Consider the following 23,234-nt stretch of genomic DNA (forward strand, 5'->3'; position numbering starts at 1 on the left):
CCTGTTCTTGTGCCTCACAACAATTCTCCAAGAACTCATTGCACATGTACTCTGACCAGTTAAACTGGACCCCCTTCGTACACTGCATGGCAAGTGCTATCACTAGCGTGGGCACCTCATTTGTGCAACACTTTCGCATAAGCTTACCAACCAGTATTTGGGTGGCAACTCTAAGTAACTTATTGTTGATACTGGAGATCGCATACCCTCTCTTCTTTTTCTCCAGCTTGAATTTTGCCTTCATGGCCTCCGCGATGGCCAAGTTGTTACTCTTACCCTTCGAAATACCCGTTGGGTTCTCCCCCTTACAAGGGGGTCAGGTAATTCTGTGGATTAGGTGGTCCGTGATAGGGATGGGCTCCTCCAGCCACAAAAACCCATCATGAACCAGGTAGAGAAACTGTTTGATGACAAAATAGTTACTGGGGCGTGATGGTAATGTGGCACCCAGAGCAGGTTTAACAACCTTGGTTTCTCTACTTCACGCAACCACTTGTGTGGCTCCAACTCTATGATTCCTTCTGCTGTGTTTTTCTTTGGCCGCATGAGTTGTGCAGTTGCCAAGTGTGGGAATTTCTCGTGGTCTGCAAGATCCCAATCTTTAAACTTTAGAGCCGGCACTCGTCCTAAGTGCGCTCCTTCAAAAATGATATCATCGCAGAGCAATGGAGTCTGCAGAGGGATTTTTCTCTCATCTATGTCCTTAGGTACCCTTGCTTTCCCTTTCCGCGGAGGAACATACATGGGAAACCTGGTCAGAGGGTTCGCACCCTGGGTTTCTTCATCCATTTCTTCGTCCTTTTCCTCTTCTACCAGGATTTCCTCAAGATCTTCCTCCTCCTCATCGATTTCCACATTAACCACTTTCCCCTTTTCTTCCATGGTCAGTTTAGTTCGTAGTGGGTTTCTAGGGGACATGCACACCGGTACCATGGGTTTCTTGTTTTCTTGGGCCTCGGCGTGCGTGATGATTTAGGGATTTCTGTAGCTATCCTGTAGCTTTCTGGGGTGTCTCCTAGTGTCATGGCCTACGCGGCCTCTTCAACAGTCAACGGTTCAGGTAGGTGCTCAAATAATGCCTTCGAGTTCAAAGAATTGAACCGATCAGAGTTACTAAATCTCAGGACACACAATAGCTCAATTCTTAAATGGCTGTGTTGTTTACGGGGTATCCCTTTGCAATTTATAGCGCCTTTTGAATTTGAATTCGACCGTTCCCCCCTAAATCCGGTCCATTAATGCTCCCTTGGCGGCAGATTTTCCCAAATCTAACCCATAAAGTTTGCCTTAAATGCCAACCGCCTTCTCCATTTGGCCTGAAACCAAGCATCACATCATGAATAGTGAGTGCAACTGTCACTTCCCAACCGACCCGTGCGGTAGCGCAGTTACCCTTATGTTGTTGCGGGCCCTATGACACTTCACTCTTGCGTGTAGTCCTGATATCGTGCAGGTCGTAGGCAGAGTAATTTATAGTCCTGTGCCTCCTTTCAACTGCCTGGAGCGCTAAGACTGTGCTCCCTGTGGCTAGTCAGATGGGAAGAGTTCGACATTTAACTTCGCTACCGATTACTTTTCTTGGGAAGAGTCCACCATTTGACTTCACCAACCACATCGTGCCCCTATCCGAGGTCTCCTTAATAACATACGGTCCAATCCAAGGCATCAAATTGATCAACTCTCGGCGGTAGTCCCCAAGTTCGTCAACATAAACGAGCTCATTCTGTTCTATCACCACAGTCTTTTTATCAAGAAAGTCCTTCTTTATTTTGTCCTCCAGCTTCTTGACTTTTGCTTCCGCCATGGCGCTTTTCTTCCTAAACTGAATGCTTTCATTCATGAGTTCTTGGAGCCTAAGATCGCCCTCCTAGATCTCTTCATCAGGTCCCAAGTGTTCTTCTTCGAGCTCTTCCGACTGTGCAATCCCTTCTTCCAAGGCTCCGCTATCTGTCATATCCATGGGTGCTGCTATGTGCGGACTAGGCATGATATACTCCATCGGAATTACAGCATTTGCTCCATAGCTCAGCCTATAAGGCATATGTTCCATCAGTTTCTTGTATGTTGTCCTATAAGCCCATAAAACTACTGGTACGCGCAGGTCCCAATCATTTCCCTGTGCACTACATACCTTGTCTAGCGCTTCACACACTTCGTTAAATGTTTTTGCATGGTTAACCTTCCCTGTGATTGTTCTCTCCACACTCCGTTGTTGCAACTCAAGGAGCTGTTTATACATTTTTCCCCCAAACACATGCTTATTGACCATATTTCACAATGAAAAGTTCATGTGCATCAGCACAGGTTGTTTGCCATATGTCGGAATCCACCTAAATATATATGCGCATTGTTTATCCTGCCCATTGCATTTATCTATCAATCGCACTCTAGGCTTCCCAATTCGCGTGCACATCATTCTTCTGCATTCACGCCAGTCTTCAAATCTCCCTTTGTGCGCACCCCACCACCTCGCGGGTGTAGTGCGCAGTACCCAATTCAAGGCCTAGAAATGTTGCTTTTCTGGCACCTCCCTTTCAAACTTATTTAGGAAAGTATCTACCTCACTTAACCCATCATAAGTAGGCAGATCTCTCACTTCTATTAGTACGCAGCACAATGATCTTGTCATCATATTACAGCTCAATGTGGTTACCTCGTGTAATCGGTTCTGCCATCGCTCTATCTCCTCATCAAAATCCGACGTACAGGAGATTTCGCACTCCATTGAGATCCGTCCTTCTGCAGTGGGATTTATCCAATCTTGCTTTCACGCGGTTATTTTTTAGATGCAGTCCAAATCATCATCACTTTCATAGTCGCGCAACGGCTCGGTATAGCGCGATCCTTCAGCAAGACCCAAGGGTATAACTACGCACATAGACTTCTTTTCAAAAATCATCTTGCTCTTCTTCAGATTAATCACCCCGTTCATTTCAGTGGCGCAATCAATTCCTAAGAGCACGGGGTAGGGATTATTATCATCAACAATCTCTATTACTTCAAATTCTGCTAGCGTGCTTGCTCCCTCAATATCCACAGTGATTCCCTGCAATCTTCCCATAGGTATTATCTTCTGCTGGTTTGCCATTTGCAGCTGAATAGGAGACCATTGCAGCATAGGCCTCCCCATGTGCTCCCATGTATGCTTCGGTAGAATGTTCGCGTCCAATCCTAAATCTAGAATTACTTGGTCCATCTCATATTCTCCAATCTGCGTGGTTAACCTCATTTCTCTTCTTGTTCTCGTCTTATTCTTTCCAATCTTCCTGACTATGCGCAGTTCTCTTGGCACGGTCCCAACGCATCTGTTAATGAGTTCCTGTAATCCTTTTACAGCTTTATTGTCGTGCAGTAACTTCATGCATGTTTCCAGGAACATCGTGAGCATAGATGGGTCCATCTTCGACTCCGGTCTATCTTTTCTTCTTGAAGTGGAGGCATCAGCGAAGCTCTTCTTAGCTTCCATGAAGGTTTCCTTAGCGCGCTCCAAATCAAACTCTGCTTCTTTTGTTGGAGCCTTGCGAACCCAAGTACTATCTTTGGGTTGTTTGCCTTTATCATCTCCCATCGCGATTCCATTTTGGAGCACAATGTTCACATTTGGATCTTCCTCGCACAGCTCAGACCTCATCATCTGCAGGTTCTGAGTCGGGGGAGGCAGTAGCGCTCCCTTGTCGCGTATCCTAGCTATCAGCGTAGGACAATCTTCTATCTCATGATCAAAAAAGGTACAATACAGACATGATGGACATGTTGGGTTCATACAATCATGGGCATAATGTCCTGGCCCTCTGCAATTGTAGCATATCAGCTATCCGTGCCCTCTTCCAGGTCCTCCTCCACCTCGGCCCCGTCCGCGCCCCTGAAATCCTATTCGTGCCACTCCTATATTCAGGTCTAGGGGTTGTGTTTCAGCCTGAACCCTATAGGTGGGAGTTCTATCCATCATTAACTCATAACTTCTACAAGTGCGCTCATCGTGTCCTACTGATCTACAAAAGTTATAGAACAATTGCTGCAAATTTTGTGTATACTTTTGTAACAAATGACAGTTCTCCATAGCATGTTTCCCTCCTATTTGACAAATTGAGCACCACAAAGCAGGCATCGCACTAGGTCCTGCTTGTGCTTCCGGCTTAACGGCATCGGTCCTCCTCTCATGAGGTAATTCATGAACACTAGGTAGTGGTTCTTATCATGACCCTGACCCTTGCATTTTACGCAACACACTTCTTTGCGCACTTCTGGTTGGGCTGTCCTGTCATGTTTTAGACTCTACATCTCAAGGCATAAGTTTTTCAACTTCACATGGATCTGCTGAACTCCCAAGTTAGGATCCTGCATCACAGTCTCATGCAGCCTCATCGCGATCTCTAAGGTCTCTTCCTGAGACGTTAACTTCTTATGTGATAGTGCTCTCCTCAGATGTGGCATTAGCGATGCTACAAACCATTCACGGTGTTGTCCATCCGTCAGATTCATATTAGCTTCACGAATTGTGCACTTAAGCCTCTAATCCAAATCCCAAGGAGTTTTGCCTAGTAGCATTGTGATCCCTTTGAATCCAATAATCGACTGTGCCTCTGACTTCGGCCTGCTAAATTATTTATTTAGCGCAATTTAGATATTTGTGATTCTCGCATTCAAATTTTCATTAGAATGCTTAATATACCAGGTCAGTGCACGGTCCCGTAGGGCGCTAACCAGTGTCACTTTCTTTACATTGCATTTGTAACTCCCTATGCTTCCCATACGGCTCTTATCATGAACCAAAACTGGTCTGGATCCTCATTTCCTACTCCCTTGAACATAGGCAACTTTATCGTGCTTGCCATATTGACTCGTGGTGGTGGTAGAAATGGTACGGGTGAAGATGGAGGTGAAGGCGGTGAAGCTAGTGGTGGTGTGGGTGGGGTGGTATACACGGAATTCTCTGCCTTATCAAATGGATTACACTTCGCAGAGAGACCTTCACGAGCTCTTCCTCATCCCCTCGCGGAGGTGAAATTAAAGGGCTATTCTCTTGTCCCTTACTTCCTTCGTTTCTGTAGGTTTTTCCACTTTCCGTAGCTCTGAACATCAAGGTAATTGCATAACCCTCTTTGCACACATTAGCATTTTAATCCAAGTATTTAGAGACTTTATGTACTTACCTCATAGTCCTTTGAGAAAGCGTCACTCTGCCTCGCTATAGCTGACTGAAGTATCTACCACAAACTCAGTAATGAATCCTCCTATAATCTGATCGAGCCAGTGATCAACAACACACATGATCTTATCCTCTGATGCTTCCAATCTATGCACCAACTCTGGGGTCCACACAATACGATTGTCAAGCTTCCACCTTCCTTGGCTATCTGCTAGCTTTGCGATCCACTCGTACAACTCAGTAGGGAAAGATGCAAAGAATATTTCGTGGATCTCTATGTACAAGTAGTAGTCTAACCACTCTTATTTTGTCAAGCTGTAGATTCTTGTTCTCCTGTGCCACGAACTCGTGAATTCTCCTGTCCAAGCAACCTTCAATTTCCTTCTTAGTTGGATTCCAATGATATGACATGAGACATCTCTATGCAGATTCCGGTCTCGAAAACAGAACAATTTGTTGGCTTGAGGGGGCTTGACCCAGGTTCAAAGTTAATTAGCCAAACAAATCCCTACACTACTGGCCCTTTCGGCAATAGCTCGTGGAGCACGAACAGAGGTCTCACCCGAAGCAATATGGGGGGATGTCGGAACCAAGTTTTCGCACCCTTGATATGTTTGAGCGGTCAATTTAGTTCGACTGTGAATGGCTTCGCGCACTGCCCTGACCTGCGAGGCCTCCGCGATATGTTCTAATTGCCTTCATGCATCCCTAACTAGGTGTTGAGGTGCTTTCGCGCTGCTAAGGCAGCAACCTACACTATTTCCCCAAGTTACACCTCGAATCATACTTATCTCCTTATAACTGTTAGTTATCTTCGCATAAATAGATACTTTATCTTATATTCTCTTAATCAACACAATCATATAAGTTCTCACATCATATAAACAACAGAAATGTAATTTATACCCAATACATTCAATGCACAAAACAGGAAAAAGATACACAGAAATGATATGAAACTTAAATTTAAAACTTCTCTAAAGGTTACAAACTCGACTCACCTTGCAGACTTAGCTGCAGAGGTCCGCGCACTCAGCTGCAGACTACTAGGCCTCTGCACACTCTACGACCCAAGACTCAACTCTACACTTAGATAAGACTTAATTATTCATCCCTCATTCATCAATTGATTCGATGATTTACAACTTAGAGCCTCGCTATATTTATACAATCCCATAGTCTGCGGACCATGGGTATATCTCTAAATTTGACATTACATTTACAAAATTGAGGGCGGACAACCCTATGACTCATTTGCAAGTTCACGCTCCGCACCCACAAAACGCAGAGTCTTTACATTGGATTTAGTCAAAATCTAGGCTTTAATCCCCAAAACTTCGCTTGGGGGATCCCGTGCCCAACAAGGTGTAAGGAGGATGTCACTGTTGGATGGTTTTTTGGGGTATAACCAGATTTTGGTTCACTCGGTAGATCAAGACAAGATTGCATTCACTACACCTTGGGGAACCTTCAAATATGATAAGATTCCTTTTGGTTTGATGAACGCGGGAGCGATATTTCAATGAGCTATGGACTTAGATTTTATAGATGAGAATGGCAAGTTCCTAGTGATATATTTGGATGATATCACTGTTTATTCATAGTTAAATGAGAAGTATTTGTAGCATTTGACGGTAGTTTTTATAAAGTGTAGAAAATATGGCATTTCACTCAACCCCAAAAGATCTTTGCTTGGGCTGGAACAAGGGAAATTGTTAGGCCATATCATTTCCAAAGATGACATTGGAAGTTATCCAAACAAAATTGCATCCATTCATAATATAGACATTCCCAGAAGTAAGAAAGAAATTCATTCTTTTATTGGTAAAATAAATTTCTTAAGAAGTTTTATTCCTAATCTAGTTGAACTCTTCAAGAAAATTACAGACATGTTGAAAAATGACAACGAGGTAAAATGGAATGAGAAAAGTAGAAAATCCTTTAATTAAGTTAAATTTGCACTGTCCCATGCCCCTATTCTTGTCAGTCCTGACTACACCCAAGATTTTATTATCTTTTATTTCACTTCAGAACATAATATTGCAATTGTTTTGAAGCAGAAAAATCAGAAGGGTGAGGAGCAACCCATAGAACTTTTTAGCAGAACACTTAGGGATGTTGCTCTTAAATATGATATTATGGAAAAATAGGCATTTTCTCTAGTGGAGGCTTTGAAGGACTTCCAGGTGTATATTTTACATTCACATATTGTAGCCTACGTGCCAAGTGTTGTTGTCAAAGACATTCTTACACAGAATGCCAAAAAGTAGGTGTGGTAAGTTGATTGCTTCTATACTTAACTATGACATTGTAATTAATCCCACAAACTTGATCAAAGGACAAGGGTTGGCGAAAATTATGGAAAAATCAAATATGCATTCTTTGGAGATAAATTTCTTGGATGCCCTGTCAGAAGAAGATGAGTTGAGGCCAGTACAACAGGTTGCAGAAAAGTTCGTTGTCTCTCCATGGTATGTAGACATCTTGTATGTATTGCAGCACTTACAACCACCCCTAGGTTTGACCAAAACCAAAGATAGATTTTTTAAGTTGAAAGCAGTCAAATTTTGTATTAGAGATCAGTTTTTGTATTGGAAGGTCCCTGGTGGCATGTTGTTAAACAATTTGTTGGAAGATGAAGCTTAGATGACCATGGAGGAATTTCATAAAGGAGCCCGTAGTGGACATTTGTTTTGGTAAACCAATGCAAACAATATCCTAAGGGCCAGGTTTTATTGTCTAAATTTGTTTGTTGATGTGTATAAAAGAGTTGCTAACTTTCGGGAATGCCAAATATTAGAAGGAAGGAATAAATTACTTTCACTACCCCTGAAACCCATAGCACTTGAGCCCCCATTTCAGCAATGGGGACTTGATTTTATTGATGAAATCGATCCTACTTCTTCAGGACAACACAAGTGGATATTGAAAGAAACTGACTATTTCACCGAGTGGATCGAGGAAGTTCCAACCAGACAGGCTACAGACACAGTGATCATTCAATTTTTGGAAAAAAACATTTATCCTAGTTTGGTTTCCCATATAAAATCATTACAGATAATTTTGTTTCTTTTAGATCAAAGAATACGGTGGATTTTTGTCATAAATACAACATTTTTCTGGGCCACTCAACATCCTATTACCCTTAGGGTAATGGCTTGGTTGAATCTTCCAATAAGAACCTGGTTAATATTACAAAAAAATTGTTGCAAGAGAACAAAAGTATTTGGCACAAGAAACTGGTAAATGCATTGTGGGTTGATAAGGTGAGCATCAAAAAATCAATAGTCATGTCTCCTTTTCAACTAATCTGTGGCACTGATGCAGTTTTTCCTTCTTAATTAGGAGTTCCTGAGATGAAATTGTTGCAAGAAGCAGAAGTGAAACCCAATGATATACAGAGGAGAATTAGTCAGATGATCCAACTTCAACAGTCAAGAGGAGGTATATAGAAATACTCAATTGATACAAGACTGAAGCAAGAAAATTTATGATATAAGAACCAAAGTAGTCGATTTCCAGATTGAGGAATGGTGTTGAAATGGGATGCCTGAAATGAGGAGAAAGAAAAACACGAGAATTTTGACAACTTGTAGAAGGATCCTTTTAAGGTTGTTGCCTTTCACGGAAATAATGCTCATATGTTGAAACACCTATCAGGAGAGCTACTTGAAGGAGGGCCTATCAATGGCAGGTGGTTGAAACATTTTCTTGTCCAAGTTACTACTGATATGACATTTCATTGTGTATACCATTTTATTTTCAATACAACAAGTGTGGGTGGTCGTCATTGACATTTGAAGCTTGGAGTGAAGGCCCTAAGATCCCGATATGTAAGTTTAGTCAATTAGTCATAATTTCAGTTTTAGTGTTTGACTCCATTGTCCAATGGTCTAAATAGGCTACTAGTCTACTTTTTGTTCTTGGCACCTCACTAGGAGGTTGCCATCCCCATTGGAGCTGATGTTAGGGTCCTATAATAGGAATCAGTGGTGTTGTCCTCTTACTATTCATCTTGGTCAGTTTATCCCATGAATCATTGAGTGTCATAGCCTAAAAAGTTTTCATGTTAAAAGGGTCATTAATCAAACTAGTCTAAGGTTGGGAAGGAATTTTTATTGTCAGTTTTTGTAAATTTATATTGCAGGTAAAATCAACGTGAAGATCTCTAAATTAGATTTACAATGAGCTATAAATCTCCCCAAATGGATTCAAGCATAAAAAATTATGGCTAAGTAAAAATCCCTCTTCAAAAGCTAGGAAAAGGATAAATGGCTAAGTGTGAATCTCGAATCTTAGATCTTGGAGTTTTAAAGAGAGAAGTAGTGGAGGTTCAAAGCACATCAGTGATCGATGCATCATATGTTCTAGGGCACATCAATGATTGATGCATCGAAGGCCCGGGAGATATCATACATCGACGGGTCCTGTATAATCGAAGATTCATGCATATCATAATTTCTAAGGCATATCAACAATCACAAATTGACATTTAGAGAATGTGACAACTTTGAAAAGATGTGATATATGATCATTGATAGTGTTATACTGCTAGGAAAGTGTCGATAATGACCATCGGAGATGCGCTGATACAGGTTAACAAAGGATTTCATTGAAAAAACCAGTGATGGAAAAGCTTTTTCTCTCTCCTCTAGCAGGACACGTGGCAGAGAGTGATTGGTTCCGATAAGGGACACGTGGTGGCATATGATTGGTTCTGACAAAGCTATGTGGCATGTGATGTAAGTATGATGTGGTAGCATAGAAGCACACATGGCAGGTAGTTTTGGTGTTTTGAGGGATCCTATGGGGGTAAATGAGGGTGACACGTGTCACCACTCAAGAGGTGCCACATGGACTAGCTCCATCATATCATAGATCACATATCAGAGCTCCAAAGTAAATTCTCCATCTGGAAATTTCTGATGAGAGGGGCTCTGATATTGGGATTGGCCCATGGTTGTAAGAGCTCAAAGAAACAAAGGCGTGAGGCTGAGAACTAAGGGCTATTGGCATGTTGGAGAGACGATGGAGCAGACATGTGATATCTGTTTTTTGTAGAGGTGCATATCAGGGTTTCTTCAGATATACATATCGGGGAAACACTCGATATCGGGAGCCCAAAGAAATGCAGACAGGTGGAACAGGGTGGGTGACAACATAATGAATATATGTTTTATGTATTTACATCAAAGGTTGGGCAAAGAAAGTTTAAAAAAGGTTTATATATGTTAAAACCTTGGCACAGGCCCTCCCTTATCTCCTCTCCACATGGATCGGGCCACATCACACATCGGGATGTTATAAAATTCCCTATAATTTAAAGGGCCTACGCGCATATGGTGTGGTCCCATGTGTTACACATTGGGATTGTTTGTAATGTGGCGATATTTCAAAGAATCATCCCCCATCCCTAGCTAAAGGGTTTAGCCCCTAAAAGCTTTGGCCCTAGGTCTTGAGGTCTTAGTCATGTGGATTCTGCCTAATCCCTCGAGGCTACGACATATAGGAAAGTTTTACACCCCACACAGTACAAAGTGGCATACAACATAAAGTTTCGATATAAAAAGCGCCTAGTCTCACGCATCTGGTCCTATGGTAAGGTTATTAAAAGGAGTTGTCAGAAAGGGAGCTGAAGAACTAAGAAATGTGGGAAAGCATGCCAACAGGAACTGATACACAACTATTGCGCAACACAGATGGGTTGTTGCTTCTTTTTTCATTCCTAAAGTAGAGGAACTTGATAAGCCCGAGAAGGAACTTGATAAGGTTGAAGGATGCCAATAAAGCAGAAGGGGAATGAACTAAGGCATCCAAAGGATTTTTGGCCATTCTAAGCAAGATTTTTAGCATGATGGTAGGCAGTTAGAGATTTTCTAGAGGCACTATTTAGAATTTGTTTGCCTATTTTTTGATGGAAAACAACGGGTTTCTGATTTTGTGGATTTCGATCCTTTCTAAATGGATAGCTCATACATTGAATCTGGTCATGGAATATTTTATGATGTAATTCTATTTAAGATCATGAAAGGCAATGTAGAAATGGTTGGTGGGTTGATTGATGGAACAAGCCTTGTATATGTGATCCTTTTTCTGAATAAAATACTCAGTGCAGAGTTTTGTTAGTTATAGTCAGAGATTCATGTGGTATTGTCCTTTGAATCTGTGTTTCTCTGTTGCAATTGTTATTTTGTTTCTTTTTCTCAATTTCATTTAAAGGTGTATTGAAAAAATTTATTTGAAATTCACCATATATGCTCTAGAATTATTGTGTACTTATGTTAAATAATGGAATTAATTATGTCTATGTCTACCTTCATTTCCTAAATGCTCAGCCATAAGATTTGATAACAGAATTATGATATGCTCTATTTCATTTGAATGGTTATTGTCATGTGTCTTTCTCTCTTTCGTTGTACTAAAATCGATATAAATTTGGAGGATGTACCTGTCATGCCTTTGTTTCTTGTAGTTGGTGGATATATGTATTGAGGCATTAAATTGGCGATATTTTGGTCTCATAATCCAATGTGTTGGAAATAATACTGAGAGGGGGGGTGAATCAGTATTATCAGATCAATCAAACTTTTTCTATTTCATACTCAGAAACATATACGCTACTTCAATTAAGTGAACCCGCGTGTACACGCTACTGTGTCTAATGAAACCCGCGTATATCCAGAGATCTTATAATTCAGTTATCTTAATCTTCAGTAAATGCATCAGATCATTATTAAGCATATTAACAGTAAACAGGTGCAGAATAACAGAACAGAACATCACACAAGAGCCACACACATGAACACCATGATATAAGGTGGAAACCCAATGTGGGTGAAAACCACCTGCTGCAAGTCATCTCAATCTTCTTCTTAATAAGAAAATCCTTTTACAATATTTGTACTGGTGCAGTCTTATACCAGTACGCAGGCTACAACCTGCAGAAGGCTTCAACCTTCTCTCGTTCTCCAAACTTTCTTGGAAGGGAGCTCCAACCCCCTTTGCTCTTGTACTAGCCGATCCATTTACTAGTACGCAGGCTGCTACCTGCTACAATGCTCCAAAGATCTCCTTTATCTTTTGTACTAGCTTAGATACTAGTACGTAGGTGCTTGCCTACAATCTTCTCACCTCCAGGTACCATGTTTCATCAATTTTCAGACTGGATACACTGAAGCACAACACATAATCTGTAAGGCCACTTTTCATCCAATTTTCATACTGGACCCATAACTATCATTGAAACTCAAAACAATCATCAAACCCTGAATCACTGAAACCCTGTTAACAACAGTCACCAGAACACAGAGCAGACACAGAACTCTGTAATAACCATCAGATCCATCTGCAACTTCAAATATCAAGCTTTACAATGTATACGCTACTTCGATGAATCAAACCCGCGTGTATACGCGCTTTTGCCAAAGTCAACCCGCGTACAGATCTAAAAATAGTTTCTCATAACTTGCAGCTGTACCAGACATCAGTCATACTCATAATGTTTATAGAACAATACATGCGTCAGTATGTAGATCTAGAATAAGCATCATAAAGATAGTTCATTTCAAACCATTTGATCCCGATCTCTCCTTAGATCTAGTTCTCCATCAACCGATGAGATCTCTCCTTAGCTCAGATTAAGCAATGCATCATCAACCCATAACCTGCATACTGGATCTCATCCTTCTTCAGATATTCAAGACATTTCGGATACCCTTGCCTAATGATTTCCTTCTCCTTATATAGCCTTAGGCCTTGTTCAATACCAAGAGCCAAAACCATAGTAACACAATACCATCAACTTCAATACTAGGGATCGACACGCCCGTCGAGACACAATGGTCCGAAACCATAGGCACAACTTCCAAGGACTAACCGCCATGGATCAAAGGTACGTTTCCACATACACGCGCTTTTGTTGAAGCCAACCAGCGTGTACACGCGACTTGGGCTTAACGAACCTGCGTGTATAAACTTTCTCTTCTTCTTATAGTCTGATCATCAATTCCTTGCTGCTGACCTTCTGTCTGATCATCAATTCCTTGCTGCTGACCTTCTGTACTATGAGTTGTCATCAGTGAGGTTTGCCATCAAGGACAACACTTATCTCATAATGCCAACAATCTCCCCCTTTGGACTTGATGGCAAAGCTAACTTTGTCATACTTAGAACTATCATCTGATTCCTTTGAGCTGTCCTCCATCAGTCACATCTGATATCTCTTCTGAAGATTCATCATCTGATTCCTTTGAGCTGTCCTCCATCAGTCATATCTGATATCTCTTCTGAAGATTCACCTAGTTATACTTAAGTGAGATATTCTTCTATGAGAGGGTTGCCATCAAGTACAATACATGCATCATAATGCCAACAATCTCCCCCTTTGGACTTGATGGCAACAACACCAAATCACTCTCCCCCTTTGACAGCAAGGGCAAAGGGTGGACCAAGATATTCTCTTCCTTTGCTGAATCATTCCTCTGTCCATACTCCCCCTGAGTACCTGCTGAAATCTCTGAATAAACTCCCCCTTTGTATATGCCAAGGTGTACCAATCTGTCCATGCTCCCTCTGAGTACATGCTGAATCTCTGTGCCGCTGAAGTGTGCTGTTCATGCTCTTCCTGACTGTAGGCAAGATCTGCAAAAGATGTTCTTCAAGAAGAACATGACTCTATACATCATAAAAGACCTTCCTATCACCAAAGACTCATACATACATCCATCTCTCAACTAAGTGAGGATATACAAAAATTGACTCATCCACCCAACCAAGTGGGGATACATCAAAAGTTTACATCATATTGCATCAATCATCCCAGGCATAGTGGGGAAACCAAAATAGGCCGTTACATGACCTTGACACCATGAAAGAGATACCACAAAAGAGATATATGACATAGAGACGAAATAACTAGACCAAGACTTATGAAAGTCACCAGCAGCATCTGATAATCACCATTCAGATCAGCAACCAAGAGATCCTTCTGTTCTCCTTTCGCCTTTGTTCCTCCTGAAATCAACACCAAATGTGAACTAGAACCAAAAGCTTTTAAGATAATGCCAACAATGCATCATTGGAAGATTATCTGCTCCCTCTGAACCTGTGCCAGATGATCTCTGTCAGATCCATATCAGACTTTCTGCAACCAACATCTGTCCCTGCTGATTTCCTTCAAATCTCCATATACGCGTCTGTATACACATAAACATGCGTATATACGCAGATATCCCTTACGCAACACGCGTACACCATATACGCGACTATCCCCTTGTAAAACAGCGTATGCACGCGGATATCCTTTAAACAACACGCGTACACAAATTTCCATATCATCAACCTGTAAATGTCCTGTAGAGAATAGGTCATCAACCTATAACAAGGTATGTCTGCATCAATTCATCCCCTTGAACAGAATTCAGAATCATTCACATTGTATCATGTGTGAAACCACCATAGCCATTTCATCAAGCTCTACATGATCCAAGTATCATTACTTGGGAACATCTGCATCATATGTAAGGATCAACCTATCATCATATAGATAAGAACTCATCACCATGTCTTCAATAAAGCAACTTTGAGTAGTCATCCATGTGTCAGCACTATGTATCTTGAGCTCAAGCTCATTTGACAAAACTTCTTGATATCATCAACAGCAACAATCCTTATCCACATGAGTGCCTGCATCATAACTGTATGATCTTTATGTATATGACAACAGCAGTATATAAGTGACTCATCATCAAGTGAGGAAGATGTGTATTCAAGCTTTGTACTTCTCCTTGTTCTTATGAAGATCACCATGTAAGCACCATACATGCATCATCAAAGAATCAACCATAAATCTGATCTGAACATCTTCTATGTAACTCCAAGAATCATATGAGAGTTTATCATAGACAACTCATAATAGCAAGATATATCATTTAGCCATATAAGAATCATCACCAAGGATTATTAACCATAATGCCAACATTGAATTGCTAAAGGCATATGCTCCCCCTCAACCTGTGCCATCTGTTAGATCTGATTATGTATATATCAGTAATAAGCATCAAAACATCATCATCCTCAAGTTAGGATCAAAAACACTTCTAGGCATCATACAAGTAACAAAACATTTCCACACATCCTCAGCAGACTGTAACCAATAGAGCAAATAATAGACTGAATCATATCAGATCCTTTTTCTGATCCTGTCCCCACTGCTTTTTCCTCAGACTGACATATACGCGACTTTGCAGTGTCTAACTCGCGTATACACGCGACTTCCATTTAAGGAACTTGCGTATGAGATTCAGAACACTGAAGTTTTACACCTTCAGCTCCCCCTGAGTCTGATATGTCTGTGCTGTGCTGTGTCTCAGTACATTGTGCTGACTGTACTTCCTTCTTCCTCCATATCTTCAAGTGTGATGAGGTTTTCTTCTTTTGGTGAGATGTCCATCCTTTGTTCCTGCATTCCTTTGCTATATGTCCAAGCTTGTTACATGCATAACATCTAACATGTTTCATGTTCCTTCTGTAGCAATCAGCAGCTTTGTGACCATACATATTGCAAGCAAAGCAATATCCATTAAAGTACCTTGATGACCTGTCCGCATAATAGTCTTGAACTCTTCTTCTTCTACATCTAGCTGCAACATGTCCAAGATTGTGACATACATAACATTCAACATTATTCAGTGGAGGAAATAATCGTCTATCACGTCCATAGTTAGGAGTAGAGAATCTTCCTTGAGGAATTTCTTTCCTTGGTTGTTCCTTTTTGGGCATTTCAGATTTCTCATTAGAGTTTCTTGCCTCACCTTGTGAACTAGATTCACCTTCAACATATTCATGAAAACCAAGACCAGTCTTGATAGCAGGAGACCTTTGACTACTAAGAATATCATCCAAGACTTTAGAACTATCTTGAAATCGTAAAAGCTTATCCTTTTCTTCTATTTTACCTTTCAAGATATTTACCTCAACTTGAAGTTGTTCCTCCTTTTCTAGACATTGCTTCTTCATGTCTTCTCCATCTTTCCTTCCTTCTTCCAACTGATGCCTCAATTTGAGAATCTCCTTTTCTTGTTCTTCATTCAGATCCTGCTGCATTTCACGAACTCGGAAAGCACATTCTAGTTGAGATTTTAAGCTGGTGACTTCATTTTCTTGTTTTGCAATAGCTTGGAGTAGATCTGTATTCTGCTTCTTTGATTCTTCAAGATCTCCTTTTAGTGAGGGGATTGTAGCTTCAAGATTTTCATAGTAGCTGGATCTATCTTTGAGTTTCTTGATGGTTGTGCTTCTTTCGTTGACTTCTTTTCTTAATGATGTCACTTCATGCTGCAATTTTTGACATTGGTCTTCCTTGTCCTTGAGAAGCTTTCTTACCTTGTTTCCTTCTTCTAGTTGGGCTTTTAGTTCGGTAACTTCTTCTTTGAAAGCACATTCCCTTTTGTTCAAAAGATCTTGTTGATCTTTAACTTTGTCTGTAAGCCTTCTAAATAATGCCTCTATTTGACACTTTTCTTGCTCACCCATAAAAGCATGTTCAGTAGTTTCACTATCACTTCCATCACTTTCACAAGGAAATATAGCAGGAACATCAGAGGATAATACATTCATACCTGATAATGATTCTGAATCTGATTCTGAATCTGAAGAGCTTCTTATACCTAATCCCCAATCGACTCTCCCACTGTCATAGATCTCTTGAGATGTCTTCTTCTTCTTATGAGCTTTCTTTTTAAGCTTCTTTCCCATTGTTCCACGGATCTCCTTCAAGCGATCAAGCTTCTGTCAAAGGACCTGCTCCGATACCAATTGTTGGAAATAATACTGAGAGGGGGGGTGAATCAGTATTATCAGATCAATCAAACTTTTTCTATTTCATACTCAGAAACATATACGCTACTTCAATTAAGTGAACCCGCGTGTACACGCTACTGTGTCTAATGAAACTCGCGTATATCCAGAGATCTTATAATTCAGTTATCTTAATCTTCAGTAAATGCATCAGATCATTATTAAGCATATTAACAGTAAACAGGTGCAGAATAACAGAACAGAACATCACACAAGAGCCACACACATGAACACCATGATATAAGGTGGAAACCCAATGTGGGTGAAAACCACCTGCTGCAAGTCATCTCAATCTTCTTCTTAATAAGAAAATCCTTTTACAATATTTGTACTGGTGCAGTCTTATACCAGTACGCAGGCTACAACCTGCAGAAGGCTTCAACCTTCTCTCGTTCTCCAAACTTTCTTGGAAGGGAGCTCCAACCCCCTTTGCTCTTGTACTAGCCGATCCATTTACTAGTACGCAGGCTGCTACCTGCTACAATGCTCCAAAGATCTCCTTTAGCTTTTGTACTAGCTTAGATACTAGTACGTAGGTGCTTGCCTACAATCTTCTCACCTCCAGGTACCACGTTTCATCAATTTTCAGACTGGATACACTGAAGCACAACACATAATCTGTAAGGCCACTTTTCATCCAATTTTCATACTGGACCCATAACTATCATTGAAACTCAAAACAATCATCAAACCCTGAATCACTGAAACCCTGTTAACAACAGTCACCAGAACACAGAGCAGACACAGAACTCTGTAATAACCATCAGATCCATCTGCAACTTCAAATATCAAGCTTTACAATGTATACGCTACTTCGATGAATCAAACCCGCGTGTATACGCGCTTTTGCCAAAGTCAACCCGCGTACAGATCTAAAAATAGTTTCTCATAACTTGCAGCTGTACCAGACATCAGTCATACTCATAATGTTTATAGAACAATACATGCGTCAGTATGTAGATCTAGAATAAGCATCATAAAGATAGTTCATTTCAAACCATTTGATCCCGATCTCTCCTTAGATCTAGTTCTCCATCAACCGATGAGATCTCTCCTTAGCTCAGATTAAGCAATGCATCATCAACCCATAACCTGCATACTGGATCTCATCCTTCTTCAGATATTCAAGACATTTCGGATACCCTTGCCTAATGATTTCCTTCTCCTTATATAGCCTTAGGCCTTGTTCAATACCAAGAGCCAAAACCATAGTAACACAATACCATCAACTTCAATACTAGGGATCGACACGCCCGTCGAGACACAATGGTCCGAAACCATAGGCACAACTTCCAAGGACTAACCGCCATGGATCAAAGGTACGTTTCCACATACACGCGCTTTTGCTGAAGCCAACCAGCGTGTACACGCGACTTGGGCTTAACGAACCTGCGTGTATAAACTTTCTCTTCTTCTTATAGTCTGATCATCAATTCCTTGCTGCTGACCTTCTGTCTGATCATCAATTCCTTGCTGCTGACCTTCTGTACTATGAGTTGTCATCAGTGAGGTTTGCCATCAAGGACAACACTTATCTCATAATGCCAACACAATGTTCTTTCTTTTAACCTGCCAACAATTTGTTTATCAAATTTAAAATGTCCTTATCAGATATGGTCTCTACAAACTCAATGGGCCTTGGTATCCTTTAACTTTATATTTTACTGAGGGATCCCCCTCAGGTTAGAAATGACCAGTTTCTAGCCTAAAGAGGCTTGTGGTTACCTTTGTGACCCTTCCCTTAGCCTAAAGGGATTTACGAAGTGCTAACACCTTACACGCTAGTGACATCTCCCTAGAAGACTTGACACATGACTTGTAGTTTTAAGGCTTCATGTCATTAAGGAGAATGAATGCGCGAAAGGAATTTGAGGGACGAGTGGTGTCCCATTGAAAAAGAAATTTGTTACTGCCATTTGGCACTATGATTTGGGTGCATAAAGTTTGGACGGGCATTGTCTTATATTTTTTGTTACTTATTCCATGGCTTTAATCCCCACATGTGTGCAAAGATATATAACTAATTTATTTATAATGCTCATTGTCCATTAAGTGTTTCGATCACGTGTTGTGCATTTTATAATATACTCTTCAGATGTGAGATTGGAAATTAACTTGGGCGATGGCTTTGATATTGTGTTGTGTTGACTTGTGGTTTGTTGTAATACACATATGTGGTTTGTAAAAACGGCTTGGAGATTAGGCTTGTTAGAGTCGGTCTAGTAGCCCTCCATCAGCGATCAAAACTCTTTGCATTTCATTAGTAGGTGTCTCATCAGTGTCATCTTATTGCATTCCATTAGGCATGCCATAACCCTGATGGAGGAGCCGGTGTTTTTATTCCCCTCTTGGCACTGCTGGATCAAGTTGTTTCAGTCAATAAACTCTTTCAAGGTTACTTGTCTTGTCTTGAGGTCAAAAGTCCTAGGTCTAGGGTTTAGGTCCAATTTTTCTTCAAGGTCATGTCTCTAAAAGTCAATAAATGCCCAGCAGGCCAGAGGGATGATTATCAAAGTGTTTCTTTAAAATATTTCATCTTGTACAGCTAATTTTTACCTTGGATTTAAAAACCCTGTTTTTAAAGCCAAGGTCATTTCTCAAAATTTTGTAAAAACTTGTAAAAATTCAAAAATTTTCAAAAGATAGCACGCAACCCTGGTCCCCTTTTCCAAGACTCCTCAGAAGCTATCCCTGCAAAAATTTTCAAGGAAAAACATCAATTCAACCAATTTCAGGACAAAAAGAAACCATAAAGTCAACAACATTCAAATTTTGAAAAAGTGTCATGATAAACATTAGAAAGAGGGTTTTGAAATGAAATCAATTTAAAACAAGAATATAAAGCCTCTCAATCCCTCCTTTAGTCTTCATTGTGCCTCAAATCAATAGAGAGAATCGTTTTGAAGAAAATTTGGGCAAGTTTGTCTAGTCTGCCTGCGTGCGACCCGTTGGGCGAGCGCGACCCATCAGAGTGCCTTTGCCAGTGCAAAAATTACACGGGCGCGACCCATTGAGGGTGCGCGACCCGTTGGGCAGTGCGCACGACCCGTTGGGGATTTCTCCACAGAAATTTGCCAGTGAGCTGCCAAATGACCCCGGAATTTTTCAAGCTTGCAGGTAGGCCTCCCATCATCAAGATTATTATTAGCTAGAGCTTGAGAATAGCATGAGAATATTTTTAAAAAAAGCCATCATTTGCAAAATAAGGACTCCATGTGCATTTGCTTAATAATGTCAAAGTGCTAGGGTTTGTTTTGCTGTTTTAAGGTCATCCTTTTCACTCCTATTTTTTCCTATATTTTCCTACATCCCATTTCTTACTCCCTTATCATTTTTATTTAATTTCCCTACCAAAAATACTAAAAGCCCTAAGACCCTACCTCCCATAACATCCTTGCAAATGAAATTGTATGATGATGTATTGTCATGATTCTTCCCCTTAACTCCCTATTTCATATATTTTTCCCAATTTCCCTTCAAAGTCTCCCTTCCCTAACATTTCCCTTTTGCTATTTATCCCCTTGAAAAAGCATCTCAAACAGTTAAAACAACAGATTTTAAAGCAGAAGCAGCAGTACATTTCAGCCACTTTGCTCCTGAAACCATGTCAGAAACCGAAACCAATTATGAGCAAAGTGATGACCATGAGTCAGCTTCAGAGTTTGAGGTACATAGGAGGCCTCACAAGGGTGGTAAGAGCGGTCACCATAGGAGAGAGGAGCCCACCTCTTTGACCGATTTGCAGGCTTGTCCAATTGCAGTCACATGTTTCCGTTATCTGTCATGTTATGAGTTTTGTGAGAGGATCTCTCAGATTCAACATCACAGGGAGTTGGCTCGCTTGTTTGTTTTGCGTTTGCATGATGGGCATGTGAACCTTGCAGGGGTGGATTTTACATTGACACCCGAGATGATTGCTCAAGCAACAGGGATACCTAATGTTGGAGAAGTGTGGAACAAGCGCAAAATATTGGACAGTTTTCAGTACGAGCCTTACATTAAACCTGCATTTATGAGACACTTGACGGGTGTATTTCCTTTCAGATTTTTGAGGAATGAGTATGCTCCTTTGATGAGGCTTATCATGTGTTATTTCACCTGTGAGGGCAGATTTTCACGTGTGTATTCGTACCATATTCGCTTGTTGATGCATTTCACACGGGTACGGATGATGAACATCCCTGTTTTCTTGTGCTAGAATATTGAGAGGATGGTGCCCTTGAAGCAGAGGAAAAGCCCAGCACAACAATATAGGAGCCTCTATCATTATGGTTTGATCCAGCTTGTGGTCATACATCAGTTGGCTCAGCATGGCATCCCATGGGAGGAGTTTATCTCTCGTGAGTTTTTCACAGCACCACCACCACATCCTGAGATTGTTCATGAGGAGGGAGGACCATCACAGCAGCATGATATCCTTGAGACTAGACATGTCAGCTCTCCTCCATTGGTCACCTATCAGAGAGGCCACAGGGCCTTATTTGCAGCAGCTCGGCGAGTATTTTCTCCACATCAGGTGGAAGGGGTCTCGCCTTCTTCATCAGCTCAGCGAGTGTTATCTCCACACCAGGTGGAAGGGACCTCGTCTCCGATAGCAGCACAGGTACCAGAGAGAGGCAAACAACCCAGGATTGATGAGGGGCCATCAAGTGTTCCATACATAGAGGTTGTTGACCTTGATATCAGTTCTCCTAGCCTAGAGTCAAAGGAGATCATTCAGCACCTAAGGGCTGAAAATGACTCATTGCAGCAAAGATTGGAAAGGGAAAATTGGACGATCACATATTTAGAGCAGCGCAACAAGCAATTGGAAGATGAGCACACTCTTGATGAGTTGCGGAGGATCCATGAGGACCCCAACTTGGCACGCAAGAGACCCGACGATTTGGTACCCGTTGAGCGAGAGGCTATGCTTCTCTGGGTCAATGCTCATTTGGAGAGGTTGCTGGCCAAGGCCAACCAAGATAAGGACTTGCTCAGGAACATGAAAAATCATTATTGGGCGCGGATGCACGTATGCAAGGCAAAAATGAAAGTGCTCCAAAGACGGTTGGCCAAAGCACAAAAATGAAGGAAAAGGCCCGACCCCCTCCACATCTTGGCTGAGGCTTCTTTGAAGGAGCATGATACTAAATAACTCAACTCCAGCACAAATTTCAAAAAAATTTGAGCATTTTGGGTCATTTGTGATTTTTCTGGCAAAAAACAGGTTTTCTCCACCAATGGCGCGCGACCCTTTCGTTTGGCAACTCCATTTTGGGAAAACTCAGCATTTCTGGATTTGTCATGGAAAGTTACACTTGCTCAGCCATTGCCAAGAAATTTCACTAAGTTTTGGGCCTCCAGAAAGTCAAAAAACAAGCAAAAAATGACTTTTTGACACACAGGAAGCAGTCTTGGGAGATTGTAATTTTGGAGGGGCACATGACCACCAAATTCATAAATTCCACTTGGGTTGGAAAGTAGACATCCAGACCTTTCCAACAAGACCACTTTGGCCTCATTTGGACACCTGGAAGTGCCTCAAAAGTGCCTCCAAAGGCGCGCAACCCATTCAGGAATTGGGCGCGACCCATTGGGCAGTTTTCACAGGAATTCATCTACAGCGCAGGAATTCGCCCAGCTTTGACCAGTTTTGACTTGTGATGGGATTTTTCACCCTCTTTGATGTAATTTATGTATTTTCATGTTGAAATGACACTTATTTACCTACTCTAGAAGATTCATTCATGAAATAGCATACATTTAATGAATGAATTGGTTTCCTAGCTTATAGAGGCAAGTTGTTTTGACTGCCTAGATTTTAGTGCTCAGTTTAGAATTGGTTGAAACGGCTCCTAGGATAGTGAGCTCGACCCCTAGAGGCAAGGAAAGATGTTAGATTGCCTATATTTTGTACTTTCTTGGTCATTTTCATGGTTGGACTCTTGAGGGAGAAGCTACTATTGTATTATTCATTGTATCTCTGCAGTTTTGGCAAAGGAAGAAAGACCAGGGTTTTGCAGTCTTTTTTGGGATTCCTGTGGTTACATGTATTGATGGTGTGTACCTCTTTGTACTTGTAATTTTTTTATGTGATTCATCATCTTACTTTTCCTTCTGCAAATTAGGCAAATGAAGTGTTAAAGTAGAATTCATGATTGCCATGCTCTGCTTTTAAGTTTGCTTAATATTTATGTTTTCATCTTTCTAAAGAGAACCCTTGAAGGTTTCTTGCCCTCTTTAGCTC

Source organism: Pinus tabuliformis, chromosome 8, assembly GCF_031772625.1.
Source record: "Pinus tabuliformis cultivar Carrire ecotype Pingquan chromosome 8, CPIR1, whole genome shotgun sequence".
Lineage (NCBI taxonomy): Eukaryota > Viridiplantae > Streptophyta > Pinopsida > Pinales > Pinaceae > Pinus > Pinus tabuliformis.